Consider the following 11900-nt stretch of genomic DNA (forward strand, 5'->3'; position numbering starts at 1 on the left):
GTGTGTGTGTGTGTGTGTGTGTGTGTGTGTGTGTGTGTGTGTGTGTCAGCACGGGGTCTATCCTGAGTCAGTGCACATCCCTTCCCACGTGCATATACCACCCCACCGGCCAACACACCCACCCTCCTCCCCCTCCTAACCAGTTGCAGTACACACACACACACACACACACACACACACACACACACACACACACACGCCACCAGGCAGTGGCCGGGCCCAGTCAGGGCTGCAGTCTGCCGGTTCATGCCTCTGTGCCTGTCCCACACCAGCCCTGCCCAGGAGGAAAACCCAAGCCCTTGCGAGTGTCCCCACGAACCCTAACTCGGGTCCCCCTACTAAATTCACAGTGCTCCCGAGAGAAAGGAGGACGAGCCGCACCCCGGCCCCCTCCCCGCAGGCCAGCCACCTAGGATCCCGTTAGCCCCCCCCCTTACCAGCGAGACGAATTCCATGACCCGCCAGGACTCAGGGAAAAGGGGGGGCGGAGCCTCTGGTTCGCCAAGATGGGGGCCGGAGAGGTGCGGTGTGGCACTGGCTGGCAAAGCTTCTGCACCACCAGCCCGCAAAGGCTCACCTCGGTGCTCGTCCTCCCTGCCCTCCCACCACGCCTCCGCCCAGCCTCGCCCCCACCGCCACGCGCGAGGTGGTTCCCCCGGGGGTCTCGCGGGGATCCCCCAGACCGAGAGGAACCCGGAGCGCCTCTCCCTGGCTCATCCTTCCCTCCCGGGGTCCCTGGCCAACCCCACCCCCCCGCCGGAGGCCACGGCGCCCTCGGCACAGCCCGGATACCCCTGGTCCCCGGCAGCCAGCCGCCGGCGGCTGGATCCGGATCCGGAGGAATCCACTCACCTCCGGTCTCGGCTGGGATCCGGGCGGGACGCCGCCTCCTCCGCCTCCGCCTCCGCCTCCGCCTCCGGGGCAGCGGCTGCCGCGGGTGCGAGTGTGCGCGGCGGCCGGGCCGGGGCTCTGCGCGTGTCGTGTGTCTGTGGCGTGGCCCGGGCGTGTGTGTGTCTGGGAGCGTGCGTGTGCGCGCAGACACGGCCACCCCCGCCTCCCGCCGCGCACGGCTGCCGCCCCGCAGAGGGCCCGGGTGCCGGGCGGGGGGTGGACCTCAGGGGCTGGCGAGGGCTGCGGCCCGATCCCTTTCCAGGCCTCCCCGCCGCGGACCCTCCCGCCCCTCCGCCACCAGCGCGCTGCCACACACGCGCCGCGGGGCGGGGGCCTGGGCCGCTGCGGCGGCGGCGCCCCGGAGGTGGCGGCACCGCCGAGCCCCGGCCCCCCCGCCGAGCGACCCCCCCCCGACCCCGCCCCGCTTCGGGCACCCCTCGTCCGGCTGTGTCTCGGTCCGCTCCCCCTCCCCCTCCTCCTTCCCCGCCCCCTCCGACTCATTCAACAGCTGCAGGCAAAGTTGCCCTAGGTGCAGCGCCCGCTCGAATACGACCCCACCCCCGACCCTGCCCCGAGCTCATTCTGGCCGCCAGCGCCCTGACCCGGGGTCCCACGGTCACCCCTGCCGTGGGGCTGCTGCCTTCCCATTTTGCAGACGGGACGGCTGAGGCGCGAGTGCAGGGTGCTTGCCCCAAGGTGACGCCGATGGCGGAGTCTCCAATTCTCGCTGCCTCCAGGGCACCTCGCTGCCTCACCCCACCCCCGAGGAGGGGATACCCCCAACACGCACACCACCTGCAACCTGGTTGGGGGGGGGGGTCTCCCTGCACGACAGCGGTAGGTAGGAAGAGGCTCTGCCCCCGGAGCTGGGCACATGAGCAGCGGGTGGTGGGGAGTCCGGGCTGGTGTCGGGAGGCCCCCTCCAGCCGCTGTGACCCGCAAACCCAGACAGTTGAGCTCTGCCCCGCGGCCGGGCTTTGGGCTTCGCCATCACTTTTACGACCGCAATCGCCGGTGCCCGGCCTCAGGTGGTGCCCGGTGGCTCAGCCTGGCTGCTGGAGCTCCTACCCAGGACATCTCGTGTAGGCCTGGGCTGAGTCTGGACGGGTGAATGGGCACTGATGGATAGGAGTTGCTCAGCTGAAGGGAGTGGTGAAGGGTAGCCCAGGCCGTGGGGACGACGAAGTCACATTCGGATGTATTAAGTGCAGAGGGACCCACGGAGTTGGGTATTGCTAGAGCAGAAACACTTCCTTCTTGTCAGCCAAGGACAGGCCTCAGCCGAGGAGGATGAGACCAGAAGGGTAGAGGAGCGCTGAGGCGCAGGCCACCTGTTATGTCACCGTACAGAGAGACTGGGGGACCTCCCACCTCTGGCCTCCAAACCTGTATCTTTGACTGGCAGGCACATTCCTGCATAAACAGAAGGTCCTCCTTGCAGACCCAAAGAAGCGTAATGCTGCCTCTGCCCTCTAACTTAATCCCCTTGCCTGAAGAGGGAGCGGGAGAGCTCTGCGTCCCCCACCCCAGCCTTGGCGCCAAGCAGGGCCCAGCTCCCCCGGCGCCCTCCCCAACGCCAGGCCCGCTTCTGGCCAGGAGACAGCTGCCCCTGCGCCCTCTGGCGGATCAGATCCGCAGCTGCAGAAAGTGTCCTGTGGCTCGCGTGTGTGCTTGGGAGGTGGGCACTGGCAGAGACCTAACAAATCCGCCCTGGCCCAAGACACAGCAATGGCTCCAGAGAACACCAGGCACCGAACTGCAAAGTGGCATTTCTGGCTTCATCTGTGTGCGTTTCCCAGTCATCAGCCCAGCCTCAGGTTCCTCCTGTACCAAATGGTTAAGTCCTGGCCAGACCTGAAGGCAATGCATCCTTTCTTGTACGATCCCTTCTCTCCCAGGGCTTGCAAAGCTGGCTAACCCTCACTCAGTGGGTAGTTTTGAGCTTGCGAGATTCCAACGTTCTCCCTTTGAAGACTCGCCCTTGTAGGGCATCGGTAAACTGTCTCCAGTGTCCCCCTCTCTGATCTCTTGCTGCTCCACACAAATGATGACAACAACATTGGCTTTGGACTGGGGGTCATTGTGGACCACACCATCTGGATCCTCGATTGGGCCTTCTCTATCTCAGCACTGTCCAGTGTAACCTTTTCCCCCACATTGGGGATGATTTAAGGAGCCACGCACCTCAAGTGACTAGTGTGTGGTTAAAACCCGTGGCTTCTCCAGCTGCAGGCCTCACTTATCATTTTTATTTTGATTGATAGAGACTTAAGTGGCCACATGTGGCTTGTGGCTACCATGTTATCGAACGTTTGGGCACACAGCAACCTCCTGGTTGAAATAACCTGGAGTGCACCCCAGGATCCTGAGCACTGGGTCAGGGGGGGAGGGGCGGTGAGACCAAGGTGGGCACAGCTTGTCCCAGGTCAAGGCCAGGCTTCTCCATTATTCACCCAGTGTCCTGTAACAGTCCCTCTCCCTCTCTCATCTGTTTAAGCCCTCCAGAGGTGGCCCGGAGCCCAGGCAGGCAAGCAGATGTGGCCACACAGCAGCGCCAGGAGACTGGCATCAGCTGCCTGGGCGCTGGCCGGGATCAGCTGGCGGTGTCTGCCTCAGGTGTGGCTGCTGAGGCACACACTAAGCCTTCCCTTCTAGGGGATGAAACCCAACCTCCCCGGCTTTGCTCTCTGTGCTGGCTAGTCTGACGGCAACTTGACACAGGCTAGAGTTACCTGAAAGGAGGGAATCTCAATTGAGAACTTGACTCCAGAAGACCCAGCTGTTTGACATTTCCTTAATTAGTGACTCATGAGAGAGGGCCCAGCCCATTGTGGGTTGTGAGTGGTGCCATTCCCTGGGCTGGTGGTCCTAGGTTTTATATACGTGTGTGTGTGTGTGTGTGTGTGTGTGTGTGTGTGTCTGTATGTACATGTATACGTATATAAAACAGGCTGAGCAACCCATGATGACAAGCCAGTCAGCAGCACCCCTCCATGTCCTGTGCACCAGCTTCTGCCTGCAGGATCCTGCCCTGTCAGAGTTCCTGCCCTTAGTGCTTTAAGGCAGTGAAATTGTTATTCGGAAATGTGAGTGAATAAACCCTTCATCCTCAAGTTTCGTTTCGTCATGGTGTTTCATCACCGCAACAGAATCCCTAGGAAATTCTCATAGGCCCTTTGAAGTTGGGCCCTGACATCCCTTCAGCTTATCTCCCACCACCTAGGACGTGCTCTGTGAGCCAGCAGCACAAGGTCAGCCCTTTCCAGAACCCATCACGAAGCTCCCACCCCAGACTTTGTCCTTTGCCTGAGAGGACTTTCTTCCCCCAAGATCCTCCCTCCCTGCCTCCTGCCGGACTGTCTGGCACAGGGCACTATTTGAAGCCCACCTCCCGTGTGAACCCTCTAAGGAGCTGGAGGTTACTTTTTCCCTCCTGCAGCTCCCAGAATACTCTAGAGGCTGTAGTGGCTGACAGAGCACATCACATCACGGTATCATCCACTTCCGTCCTGTCCATGGCTAAGGCCTTCCCTTCTGTGATCATTTTTGTCGGTGCCCCTTCCCTAATTCATCCCTCATTTGAACACCCCTATCAAGGGGCCCAGTGCCCTTTTCATATGTCACTCTAATTAACGGACTACATAAGCAGCCAGTAAGGGCTTGTGTTTTGGGCAAACCAGTCTCTCTCCCTCTTCCCATAATATTCCAAACCCTTCTCACCCCACAACCACGGGCGGTCTTCATGGGGTGTGAATCTGGGTGCCCCTCCCCTAAACCGAGCTAATTGGTGGGGAGGTGGAGTGATGTGTGGGCAGAAGGAACAGCTGTATTGGAATCGTCCCAGAGTCCCAGTGTCCCCAGTAACATGGTGGCATTTCTGGCTTACATCCCAGACCTCCACCCACCCTGGGGTCTTCTCCCGGGGCTGAGGAGTGGACCCCATAGCCCACCAGCAAAGCGCCCTCCATTCCTGAGTTGGCCAAGGGTGGCTCACATTCCAATGACTGCACTAGCCTGGATGTTTTTTCCTTCCAGAAGGCCTTCTGTTTGGGGGCTCGGAGAACAGTGGAAAGAGAAGCCTGGGGGTGGCAAGTGCTGCCTGCACTCAGCTGAGTAGCAGGATGCGCTCTTGCTCTTCAGACATATGTAAATTTTTTTCCCTTGATCTTCATGCCATTTGGGTAGATGCTAGGAAACTGGGTTAAGCGATCCTCAAACCACAGCTACAGCACAGGAGCGTAAGGTGTCAAAATCCTGTTGGGCCTCTGGTGCTGGGACAGAAAGCTCAACCTACTGCAGGGGAGAGGCAGAGTCCAGAGGGCACATTTGAGCTTAGGAGAAAACCCTGTTCCGTGCCCAACATGGATACCTGATCCCAAGAGCAGGGAGAGATGAGGACAAGGGACATAGATGCCTTCTGGGCAGGGGGTCCCCAGATGGGAGCCATCTTGTCTTCCTGGACACTGTGACAAGTCCAGGAAGCAAGGCTGAAGGCCGGGGTCAGGGGTCAAATACTTCTGGGTCCTAAGAAGGAGGAGAGACCTTGAAGGTGGGCGGCTGGAGAGCATCACCAGGAGGAAGAGTAAGCGAGAGGATGGAGAGGGGAGCCCACAGGAAGCTAAGCCCCTCCCTCGACTTCACCCTTCCCACCTTCTCTGCCCTACTTCCTTCAGGAAAGCCTGCCAGCTTGCCATATCCATCATCTGTCATGTAATGAATTACCTCCCAACTCCACAGCTGGAATCAGCAATAACAAAGAACAAGCTTACCACTCAGGTTCTAGGATCCAAAGTGGGAGGGAGGGGTGTGTTCTCCAATGCCATCCCTGCTCTCTGAGGCCAGGCCAAGACTGAGGACCTGCTTGGTGATGCTGGCTATGGATGACAAGTAGGTATAGGCTGAGCCCCAGGGCAGAGAGGGCACAAGAGCGCCCCTGGTGGTGCCTATGGGATGCAGGCAAGTCCCTACTGTGAGGGAGGCCAGTGCCCTAGCCAGGCACAGAGGAGGGGCCTAGGGAAAGAGGGCCCTGATGAGAAGCCACCTGATGGTGCACCTGTCAGATTGAGGCTGAATCCACTCGTCCTCCCCCTGAACACTCTCGTCAGTCTTCCTTGCCACCATGCCTGAGCCCTATGCCCAGCGCTCCACAACGCTGGGTCCTGGGTCCCACAGGAATCCCATCCATTGAAGGAGGTCCTGGGAGCCAGGTTACAGGTCCAGCCAGCCTGTGTTATTAGGCCATCTATCTGAGGGAGACTGAGGGGGGTGGCACCCCACCCCACCCCCGTTTTCTCTCTGGTCTGGAACTGGGGCAGTCAGGGTCTCCCGGGAGCTTGGAGGTCACTGGCTTCGTAGCCAGGCTTGTGACCACTGACCTGCTGCTGGCTCCCGATCCACGTGCTGCAGGGACCAGAAAGCTGCTGAGTGGCTGGTTTTTTCATCTTCCGTCTCTGCTGAGAAACACCCAACCTGGGGCCGACAAGATGGCTCAGCAAGTAAAAGCGCTTGTAGCCGAGACCTGAGTTCAGTCCTTCCAGGCTTCCAGTGAATCCTCGCAATAAAGCACCCATTCCTTACGTTGGCACAGGGAGCCTCCCGCAGCCTGGTCGCACTGCATCTCAGCCAGCAATACTAGCTTGTCAGGGAGGCATTTTCTATCTTTTAAGCTCTGGGCCAAAGGCTCAACAAGAATTAAAGTCCCTGTGACAGCGATATTAAGCAATTCTACCATGTTCACAGAGGTAAGGAGCAGCGTGATTCAGACGGAGGTTTTGTTTGTTTGGTCTAGTCTGGTCTGGTTTGGTCTGGTCTGGTCTGGTCTGTTTTGGTTTGGTCTGGTTTGGTCTGGTCTGGTCTGGTCTGGTCTGGTTTGGTTTTGCCGACATCCAGTGCAAGGCCCAGGGCCTCACGTCTTCCCTGTGTATCATCCACTCACACCCAGCCATTTCCCAGGGCCTCGCCTTCCCAACATTCTCTCCATCGAGAACTGAGGGTCTGAGAAGGTCGTGTGGGTGGTGAGTAGCTGAGCTTCCCCTGACCCCCAGGTACAGATGAGCCCTTGTGGCTGGTCCTGAGATACTCAGGCTCCAAAGCCAGTGGCCAGCTGGGTGTCCCTGAGACTGCAGCCCCTGCCTCCTTCAGACTGTCCACTCACACATTCCCCACTTGTTCAGACCCACCTGTTAGTCTCCCAGCGCCTGTTTTCTGTTCCAGGTCTGACCCAGGACAGGACACTGTGTTCAGGCACCCTGTCTCCTGGGGCCTGTGACAGTTTCTCGGCCCATCCTGTTTTTTTTTTTTTTTTTTAATGGCCTTGAAGTTGTGAAGGACTGGCCAGGGACTGCGTGGAATGTCCCTCAGTCTGAGTTTGTGGCTCCTCCTTGTCATTGATCTGGACTGCAGGGGACAGAGCAGAGCCAGAGGTCACGGTGGCCACCTGACACAGGTCTGTGAGCAGGGAGTGTTCCTTGCTGATGTCAACCTTGGTAGCCTGGTTAACGAGGGGCCTTCTTTAACTTAATAGGCAGCTGGGGTGTGTGAAGAGTAAGTTCTTTGCTTTAGGGGAGGGGATGGGGGGTCATTCTGACACCTGTCACCTCACAGCCATTAAGTTTTAGGTAGGGCAAGTATGACAAGACCCCACCTCTAGGAACAGAAGGGCGACATAAGCTGTGCCACCGAGTGTCCATGAAGACTGACCCCAAACTCCCTAGAGATCAAGACCCTGTGAGACTGACCTGGGAACCAGGAAGCCACCCAGGACACTGGCAGGCTTGGCTGGAAGAGGAGGCAAACGCTGGCCCAGGGGCCTTGGGAAGGAAACGAGCGGGGAGGGGGACTGTGATGGAGAGGAGGGACATAGTGAAAGGGCCATGAGGCCCCACAGGAGACAGCAGAGCCCAGTTGTCAGGGTGGGAGGGAAATCTCAAGCCCCCAAGTGCCACAGCCTGGGGCCAGACCCCCAGGCTCCCATTTCCCAACGCAGTGGTCTCAGCAAAGTCGCTACTCCCCAAACTCATTGGAGGTTCTCTCCAGGTCCAGGTTTGACCACCCTGCGCCCACCTGAAATACGGGATTCCGAGCCAGCTCCGCCTCCCACCCGTATCCCCCTGTAGACTCTGATGGCCAAGAGAGACTGACACTGTAGGATCCCGAGTCCACAGCAGTACCCAAGGCTGGGGACTGCAGAACTCTGCAGAGGGCACAGGGCTTGGCTACGCCACCCCGCCCAGCCTTAGAGCCACCCACCCCTATTGTCTAATGCCTTGCTCTCTCTCCCACCTCCCCGCTGGCCTCCACCATCATTCCCAGGTCTGCCCTGCCGCCCCAGCCATCCTACTCAGCGGCTGCCACTTTCGTGAGGCAGCTCCCCATCCCCATCCCACCCCGGGGGCAGGCAGCAAGCGAGCAGCTCCAGGTGCCGCCTGCCGTTAAGCTTCACATCTCTTAAGTTTATGGCTCTAATATCTTTGCCAGGAAGCTCCAAGCACTGAGGTACAAGATGTCAAGGGTCAGGCTCCCCCGAGGGCTCTCAAGCCTGCTGTCTGCCCAGTTTGGAGGTTTTAGATGGAAAGAGGAGCCTCGTTAGAATTTCATTCGAGGGTGTTTTTTTTTTTCAACATAAAGTTGTGCTTGTGTGTGTGTATGCATGTGTTAGCGAATTGAACCTCCAGAGTTCAAGCCTAGTGGGCCAGAGCTCTACTGTGGGGCCACACCTAGCCTAGAACCTTTCAAATGCACACGCATTCACTAAGCCATTTGTTTGTTTGTAGTAATTTTTACCTTTTGGCTTTTCTGAGACATGTCTACAGTAACTCAGGGTGGTCTCGAACCCACCACGTAATCAGAGATAACCTTAAACTTCCAATCCTCCTGCCTCCACCTCCGGAGTTCTGGCCTGCAGGCATGTGCTACCTCACCAGTGTGCTGAGCTGGGAGATGGGAGGGTCCATAAAGGTGGACTGACTCTGGGCTGCAAAGGAAGCAGGCTTCCCTTTGCAGGGTGTGGTAGGTGACCCTCCTGTGTGTTAGTCTTCCTCGCCCTTATCATCCCCAGAGGTGAAACTCGGTAACCCCCCCCTCCATCCCTCCCCAGACTCGGTGTGAGCCCTGCGCATGAACCACTGAGAAAAGAGTTGCGGCATGTGTGACTGGTTCAGGCCCCTACGACATGTGTCTGGGAGCCTGTGAATTTTTACCTTTTCCCCTGCAAAAATACATACATACGTGCATACACACATAAAAAGAAAACACACACACAAAACCAAGGTGTCCCTTAGGAAGGCCACAGGAGACTTCCTACAGCAAGTGCAGAATGAAGGCATCAGGTGTGTGACTGATGACCTCTGTGACTGATGGCAGAAGAGACACCAAACCAGAGGTGTGTGTCCACGTGGCTTGCTGAGTAGAAAAGCCAGACACAGAAATCTACCGCAAGGACATTTCGGAAGCCAGTGGCGCTCTGAGTGGCAAACGGGTTATGCCAGGGGCAAAAGTATCATCGTGTGTGTGTGTGTGTGTGTGTGTGTGTGTGTGTGTGTGTGTGTACACGCACATGTGCTTGTGTGACGAAGGAGGACATCAGGTGTCCTGCTCTACCACTCTCACCTTATTCCCCTGAGACAGGGTCTCTCACTGACAGCCAGCCCAGCAATCCTCCTGTCTCCACTCCCACCCCACCCCCGCCACAGTGATGGGTGACAGGTATGGTCATACCAGCTTTGTTTGTTCCCTTGGGTTTTTTTTTTCCCCCGTTGGGTTTTTGTTGTTGTTGTTTGTTTTTTTTGAGACAAGGTTTCTCTGTGTAGCCTTAGCTGTCCGGGACTTGCTTTGTAGGCCAGGCTGGCCTCGAATTCACAGAGCTCTGCCTGCCTCTGCCTCCGGAGTGCTGGGTGACAGGTGTGTGCCGCCATCGCATCTTTTGAGCTGGGTGCTGGGCATCTGAACTGAGGCCCTCAAGCTTGCACATGGAGCACTCTCACCCACAGAGCCATCTGCCTGGCTCCAGCCTCTCCTTTTCCACTAAGTGAGGAGCCCACACCGGTGAAGCCACACTCCCCACCACCACCACCACCACCACCACCATCTCCTGGTCTCCCCTTCCGGTCGGGTGCTGAAGCCAGCTGCACAGCCACCTCGGCCCACCCTGTGATTCTAGTCATGTGACGAAGACAGCCTGCTGCCGCAGCTGCACACCTCTGTACCCAAACCTCCCACCCTGACTCCCATCTTCCCCTGAGCCCTGGATGACCTTGCCACAGCAGGAGCTTGCAGACGAGAAGGCGCCTTGCCTTGAGACAGCCAAAGAGCAGAAGAAAAGAGAGGAAGGGGCAGAGACACGCCCCAGTGACCTACTTCCTCCAACGAGGCCCCACCTCCCACACCCCAATAATGCCGTCAATTAATGAAGACGTTAGTGACAATCCGGAGATCAGGTCAGAGCCCTCGGGGGCAGGCCGTTTCCCTCCCCCCCCCCCAAGGCCCACCTCAGAACAGTGCTGCATTAGCACTGAGCCTTTGGGGTGCTTCCTGACAAACAAAAGGCCACAGAACTGCTGGGGGATGGCGCCCTTGGAAATGAGGGAGGAAAGGCTTTAAAAAGCCCTTCTCTGTGACACAGTAATGCCATGGAAAGCCACTTTGATTTGGAGCAGCGCGCCCCGGCACACCATCCCCTCAGCACCTTGAACAATCTGCTTGTCGCCTTGGATCCAGGATATAATCCTCACATTCCACAAAAAGATGCCAAGATGCCGTGAAACCGGACCGCGGAGAGCGGACTCCTTGATCCCCGAGAGGCCTACTCTGAACCGGTCCTTGATGTTTTGCTCCACTGCTTAGAGGGAGAAATCGATGACACAGTGACGAGCATATTAAGGACCCACGGCTGAGTGCCAGCCGCAGCCAACAGGCAGCCACCCTCCGCATGCTGCCATCAAATGCATCTGAAGTGAGGCGGCCCAGTGGCCTGCCGCGTGCCAGCTCCCAAGAGCTGGCGATGAAGGAGGCCACCCTGAGAGGTTCCTTCTGCATCCTCCCGGGACCCGTGTCCAGTCCCCAGACCCCAGGGTGACAATGGATTCCAGGTACTTGCAGGCCACCCTGCCGCAGCCGCAGTCTCTTGGCTTGGCGAGATAAGAGGTGAAGGAAGGAGGCCGGAGACGTGCCTCAGCCCTTGAGAGTCATGGAGGAAGTTCAGTTCCCAGCACCTACATGCCCGCAGCCACTCCAAATTCCATGTGCCGGGGATTTAATCCCCTTTTCTGACCTCCGAAGGCACCAGGCACACACACACACGGCACACGGTGCGGGCAAAACACTCATATACGCAAATTTAAATACGTGTGTCATTTTAATCTTTTAAGAGGGAAGGAAAAAAAAAAAGCAGCTGGTACAAGAAGATGCACCGGTTACCCAAGCTCAGATCTCAGCGATGACACCCCTGGACAGCATTATGCAGAGGAATGTGGACCTACTGTGTGTCTCCAGGAGACACAGTGTGAGACAGCAACCAAACGAAATGATTAGAAGCAGATCCACCCCTTTCGGGGCTAGGCAGACACAGACAAGGACGGTTCTGGTGGTAAAGCGTTTGCCCCAGGATCGTGAGAGCCTGGCTTCCATCCGCAGCACCCTGACAAAGAAAGCTAGGCATGGTGACACTCATCTGTAATCCGAGCCCTGGGGAGCTGCAGACAGGAAGATCCAGGGCGCTGTGACCAGCCAGCCTAGCCTATTTGGTGGTGTCCAGGCCGATGAGAGACCCTGCTTTGAAAACAAACAAACAAACAAACAAAAAAAGGAACAGCAGCTAAGGACATCCACTGGCCTGCACACACAGGTCCACCCATGAGCATGTATGTCCATACGAGTGCATGCATCTCACACTCATACACACACACACACACACACACACACACACACACACACACGCATGCATGCATGCACATCTGAAAGAATCATCCCTTTGAGTCCCGTCTTATTTTTTTGAGGCAAGGTCTTTCACAGAA

At 57.7% G+C, this 11900-nt stretch overlaps 1 protein-coding gene across 3 annotated transcripts in view; it reads right to left on the reverse strand.

Annotated features, from left to right (window-relative positions):
- Positions 1–908, reverse strand: part of Elfn2 (extracellular leucine rich repeat and fibronectin type III domain containing 2) — a 45702-nt gene extending 44794 nt beyond the window's left edge. Inside the window, exon 1 of one of the 3 annotated variants that reach the window (XR_008719640.1) lies at positions 853–908. The gene's annotated coding sequence lies outside the window, so the exon portion shown is untranslated. Of the gene's footprint in view, positions 1–437; positions 465–852 lie in introns of those variants that run through there. The other 2 variants (XM_055603034.1, XM_055603035.1) reach the window with 2 other exon arrangements.
- Positions 909–11900: the final 10992 nt, after the last annotated feature.

This window comes from Psammomys obesus, unplaced genomic scaffold (assembly GCF_907164565.1).
Source record: "Psammomys obesus unplaced genomic scaffold, mPsaObe1.curated_primary_1811, whole genome shotgun sequence".
NCBI classification, from domain to species: domain Eukaryota; kingdom Metazoa; phylum Chordata; class Mammalia; order Rodentia; family Muridae; genus Psammomys; species Psammomys obesus.